General features: G+C 43.0%; 1 long non-coding RNA gene across 1 annotated transcript; it reads right to left on the bottom strand.

The window, feature by feature from the left end:
• LOC109851345 lies at nucleotides 2,250-2,713 on the bottom strand. The gene is made up of 3 exons (XR_002249775.1): nucleotides 2,655-2,713; nucleotides 2,348-2,557; nucleotides 2,250-2,274 (listed from the first exon to the last, which is right to left on the bottom strand). It is a non-coding gene; the product is annotated as an uncharacterized LOC109851345 (long non-coding RNA).

Below are 6,506 nucleotides of genomic sequence, written 5' to 3'. Positions count from 1 at the left end.
AAATCCTGTACAATATCGATACTAAATTTAAAAAACCTGTTCAATCAACAATATAATATTCAATCTCACGCATATATCACAAATCTATTTCAATAAAAACAAATAAAAGTTTCCCGACATATCAGTAGTAAATATTGTTTATACAACACAAGAAATTGTTTTCAAAGTTAACATATCAGAATCAATCCTCCTGATCATCATCATCATCCTCATCCTCAACACGACCTGCATTACCCCCGGCTACACCTTGTGAAGAAGTCCCCGCCTGCAAATATAAATCAAACGTTAATAAGGGTGTGCAACCGTTAATAAGAGTTCAAATATAAATCAAACGTTAATAAGGGCGTCTACGGAGTTTCACGAAGTATATGTGCTGTGGAGGATATATTCTACGGAGTTTCAAAAAGTGTATGTGCATTGGAGGATATGTTCCAAGAAGTATATGCCAGGTGCATTGATTTAAAAAGTGTATTATATAACCAAATACACTTAGAACATGCGTAAGCATATATCCAAGTAGTGTCCATCGAAGTTTCAGTGTTGGGTACGGGTACGACACAAGTAAGGCTCTGGACAGAACTATCCACGCAACAGAGGTCTGACAAATCAAACAATAGAACAAACCACAAATTAACAGTTATAATTGGCACACCAGAACACTTATGGGTTCAACGTTATTAACAGTTATAATTGGCACACCAGTTAGAATAGTTATAATTAGCACACCAGATAATAATTAAAACGCTTATGAATTAGCAAGTGACTAATGTCAGGGTCATGATTTGATTATAGAAATATTAGAAGCATAAAGGTGAATAGATTAGAAAGTTCCCTCATATCAAATATTGGAAGACTAAATCTATGTTCACACAAGATAGTACATCAACTACTAGAATAACATAGGAAGCAATTCCATGGCGCGAAGCCCAAAACATAAGACTAGCAAAAAGATTATCACATTATATATCATAAGATGAACCTAATTATAAAGTAACAAGTAAACACTACAATATACAATAAACTTGGCCATTGGCCAAGGTGCGGATACACTGATACATAACTAAGTACTTCCTAATAGTGGCATACATATCACAAATTTGATAAAGCAATATATGTTTAAGGCACAAGCAAAATGATACATACAAGCAATATATGTTTGGGCTTTGTGTTAGGGTTAGAGTTAGGGGTTTGTGTGTAACAGTTTGTATCAGTGTGTATCGTTTGTGTGTAACACCCAATCCTCATTCCTCCCCCCCCCAAACCAATCACATAACGACCACCATTACACAACACCACAGCCAACCAACCAACCAACCCACCAACCAATACCACCAACACTACGCACGCATACACCATCAACAACACTACGCACGCAAGTATAAATTTTGAGGTTTGTGTTAGGGTTAGAGTTAGGGTTTGTGTGTAACAGTTTGTATTAGTATGTATCAGTATGTACGATATCATCTAATTAAAAAAAAAAGCAAAGTATATATATTACCTGTGACGACAGAAAATGTCTCCTATATGCCTCCTGAGCCTCCTGAGGTAGAGTCGACATGAATTGTGTGAACTCCAATACGATCTGCTCCCGACGCCTCCGTTCTTCCTCTAGAGCCTGCTGATATGTTGTTTGCTGCGACAGGCGATCTTCAATCGCTTTTAATCGCTGCTCCATCGAGTCTTGATATGAACTGCTTCCTGGTGTTCCTTGTGGTGCTGCAGACTCGTAGGTGCTACTAGACTCGTGCGGCCTCTGCTCGGATCCTCTCCACCGATATCTGTTCTTCCTACTAGGTCCAATGACCGTCTCGATGATGGAGTCCTCATCCTCTCTACTTAGCCGGGCAGGAGTGTTAGAACAGACCTGAGACTGAGTCAATTGCTCCTCTACCTTGGCATGTAATTTTTCCTGCGATATATCAAAACAACCCGGGCAAGTCGACTTAATAATGATGCATTGATATGAAATTGAATATATAAATGAACTGCTACTTACAGCCAGATCCTTATTCTTTGCTTTCTTCTCTTCATTGGCGTAATTCGGGCTCCAGGAAGTCAGAATACGATCTGCAAAATGTCTGAGATCTCCCCTTCCCTATTTTATTCAAATATATCATTAACCAATAACACATAAATTATACTCAACGTAAAAGCTAATATATTATATACCTCAAGCTCTAATTGATGATAATGCTGGCTGAATGTCCTGGAGCCCCCGTGATGCTCGTAATTGCGAGGCGCGTTGCGATTCCTCCTTGCTATTTCAGCTTGAGCCTGCAAAACAATGTCAATTCGAAACAATATAGAAATTCAAACAATAAATTAAAATTATATACTTCAATAATACCTTAATTTCAGCCGTGTCCCAGTAACTGCAAAGTGCAAAAAAATCTACTCCATCCACACGCGTGTCAAGATGCCAGTATCGCTCCCAATCTTCTGTTATTTGGACAAAATATTTTTTCTTTACCTCAAACCGCCATCTCTTGAACGATACATTGATTTGCCCGAAGCAGTACGTCCAGGCACAAATATTATCGTCAAGAAAGAAAAATCGCTTCAACATATAAAGAAAAAGTAGATACAAATCAGTGTATTAAACATAATAATAAACTAATAACTAATAATGATGAAAATTAAAATAAATGACTCACACATATATATCTCCAACAAGCCACCAGCGCATCAATCCGCTGCGATTTCCACGTCAAAATATGTTGAAGAAATCGTGTCTCCTGGCTAAAACGGCAAGGAAATTGTTGAAAGCATTGGCAAAGGCCCCAACAGGCACTCCGTTTTCCCATCGGATCACAGCCCTCCGATTAAGATCAGGGATGAGGCTCGATTCCTTAGTAGCATTGCGGCCGCGTCGAGGAGGTTTCTCGGTACCTGCGAAACAAAGAATCGAATGAAACAATGAATCAATATATATTTGCGAAAAAAATTTAAAATAATAACCGATAAACTATAAAAATTTATTCATACCTTTCAGTTCGAGGCATCTACGTTTTGCTTGTTCGTACCTTTGCAGCGCGATGGGGCGCATATCATGATAAGAATCCCAATCATCCCTCACATTCTTCTAGATCTTCATTACCCTTATTGTACAAGATGCAGTCATTAGGACAGGCGTCTATCTTTTTGTAATCAAGACCCAGGGTATCAACAATCTTGTGAGCTTCATAATAAGTTGCGGGGATGCTCTTCTCGCCGCCTGGAATGACTTTCCTGAGCAAGTCTAATAACATCTCGAAATGTGTAACAGCCATCCCACTGAGTGTTTGGATATGAAGAAGCCTCAGCATAAAAGAAAGCCTTGTGAACTCGGTGCAACCCTCGTATAACGGTGACTCGTTTTCTTCAACAAGTCTCATCAATCGGGCTACATCTTGAAACATATCAGTAGTGTTAACATCACTCGAAGACGGCACGGTAAGAATATCTTCCAACATATCAGTTGTGTCAATTGTCGGATTGTCGACATCAGTAAACTCTTCCTCTAATTGCATCACCGGGACGCCTTCACCGTGATGACTCCAAAATACATAAGAGCTATCAAATCCATTGATTGACAGATGGAAACTTACGTCACTCCTAGTGAGCATTTTATCATTCCTACAATTCTTACAAGGACAAAAAATCAACCCGCTGAGTGACCGTAGAGGGTTGGTGTCAGAGTAGGCTAAGAAAGCTTCTATCCCATCCTTGTATCGAGTGTCTAGATGCCTTCGATCACGTGGTATGCCCATGAACGATTTGTCAGGAATTGTCCGCATCTAGAATTTAAAAATTAATGGAAGTGAGCATATCCCTACATATATCATTTTAAGTTATAGGACAAGTGTGTGTGATCGGCTGTCAGAGGAAGGCTTCTATCCCATTAGGTATGTAAACGTAGCGTGTATATGTATTTACGTGTGTTCAAGTGTACTTTTATTTCGTCAAAATTTCGGCAGCACCTACCCGCTGTACTTAATCGGATCCGGATCCTCTACTAATGAGAGGGTTCCTAATATCTCCTAATGAGATCTTGGCCTTTGATTTATCAATCAAAGGCCAAGATCTCCTCATGCACAAAAATAGGCGGGAGATGCGGATAAGATATTATCCTTTGAATATGAATAAGCCTCAGCATAAAAGAAAGCCTTGTGAACTCCTTACACCCCTCGTATAATAGTTACGCTAACCCCTTATCCTCACCCTCACCCCCACCCCCACCCTCACCCTCACCTAACCCTAACCCTAACCCTAACCCTAACCCTCAACCTCACCATCACCTAACCCTCACCCTCACACTCACCTTCACCCTCCCCTAACCCTAACCCTAACCTTAACCCTCAAACTCACCCTCACCCATCACCCCTCACCCTCACCTCACCCTCGATCACATAACTCTAACACTCACCCCACCCTCGATCAAATAACCCTAACCCTAACCCTCACCCTCACCATCACCTCCACCCTCACCTAACCCTCCTCTAACCCTAATCCTAACCCAAACCCAAACCCTAACCCTAATCGAACCCTAACCCTAACCCTAACCCTCGCCTAACCCTAACCCTAACCCTCACCCTCACCCCACCCTCGATCACCTAACACTCACCTCACCCTCGATCACCTAACCCTAACCCTAACCCTCACCCTCAACATCACCTCCACCCTCACCTAACCCTCCTCTAACCCTAATCCTAACCCAAACCCAAACCCTAACCCTAATCGAACCCTAACCCTAACCCTAACCCTCGCCTAACCCTAACCCTAACCCTCACCGAACCCTAACCCTCACCCTCGATCACCCCTCACCCTCACCCCACCCTCGATCACCTAACACTCACCTCACCCTCGATCACCTAACCCTAACCCTAACCCTCACCCTCAACATCACCTCCACCCTCACCTAACCCTCCTCTAACCCTAATCCTAACCCAAACCCAAACCCAAACCCTAACCCTAATCGAACCCTAACCCTAACCCTAACCCTCGCCTAACCCTAACCCTAACCCTCACCGAACCCTAACCCTCACCCTCGATCACCCCTCACCCTCACCCCACCCTCGATCACCTAACACTCACCTCACCCTCGATCACCTAACCCTAACCCTAACCCTCACCCTCAACATCACCTCCACCCTCACCTAACCCTCCTCTAACCCTAATCCTAACCCAAACCCAAACCCAAACCCTAACCCTAATCGAACCCTAACCCTAACCCTAACCCTCGCCTAACCCTAACCCTAACCCTCACCGAACCCTAACCCTAACCCTCTCCTTATTCAGTTACATATGAATTCGATCATATACAAGAGCTCGGTTATATGCAAGTTCGAATCTGAATCATATACAAGTACCAACCATGCCAAGTTCATAACTAAATCACTCGACTACATACAAATTCAGTCAATATACAAGTTCGGATCCAAGTCGTCAAGCATCAACCAAGAGTTATACAAAATTCTGCCGTAACCAAATCCAAGTTAACAAGCTTTTGGCTTCGATTCATCCCGTATACAAATATTCAGATAGGAAACTAAGGTCTCAGCCATGTCTACATGCGAGGTTACAAAGACAAGTTAATGAAGGGTTCAAGGGCGATTTTCACCTGGAGTCGATGAAGCGATCAAGGAGGGAGCTCGAAGCTCGTCAAATACCAAAGAGGGTTATTTCCTGTCAGGTTCAAGAAAGAAAGAGGAGTTAGAAATCGTGGTCAGATTCGAAGCTCAACATGGGGGTTCATCACAACTTCGAGATTAAAGCAAAGACAAGAATGGAATTCGGCCAAATTTCAGCCACCAGTCAAAAAAAAAATTCGTCCATGAACAGTAAAAATTCGATCACCATTCAAAGCCCAGACCCAAAAATTTGGTTTTTTTCAAGATTAAATAGTTGGGGGCTTCAATTACCAAGTTATTCATGCAACAAGGAGAGAGAGAGAGAGATTGAGGGGGGGAGATTGACAAGGAGAGAGAGAGAGAGATTGAGGGGGGGAGATTGACAAGGAGAGAGAGAGAGAGAGATTGAGGGGGGAGGAGAGAGGGTTACCTGAGGCTAGAGAGAGGGACGCCTGCGGTGGCGGAAGAACGGCGGCGGCGGATATCCGGCGGCGGCGGTGGAGAGAGGGGGATCGATCTAGGGTGGGGGGGAGGGGAAAGGAGGAGAGGGGGGAAATCGGCTGCGATGGGGGGGGAAAGGGGGTCTTTTACGGGCGCGGGCAGCCCAAAATTTTTGGGCGCCCGCGCCCAAAAATTTTTCCCACCAGATTTCTTTAGCGACGGAAATTTCCGTCGCTAAAGAAGTTATTAGCGACGGAAATTTCCGTCGCTAATAATCCGTGGCTATAGGTATTAGCGACGGAAATTATCCGTCGCTAAAACCGAAATATCCGTCGGTAATACATATTTAACGACGGATAAATAGCGACGGAAAATTCCGTCGCTATAAAGAGGGTTATAGCGACGGAAAATTCCGTCGCTATTTATCCGTCGTTAAATAGCTATTTTCCACTAGTG

Source organism: Asparagus officinalis, chromosome 8 (assembly GCF_001876935.1).
Source record: "Asparagus officinalis chromosome 8, Aspof.V1, whole genome shotgun sequence".
Lineage (NCBI taxonomy): Eukaryota > Viridiplantae > Streptophyta > Magnoliopsida > Asparagales > Asparagaceae > Asparagus > Asparagus officinalis.
Note: the sequence above shows the minus strand (reverse complement) of the source record. Positions and strands in the feature narration are given on the sequence as shown.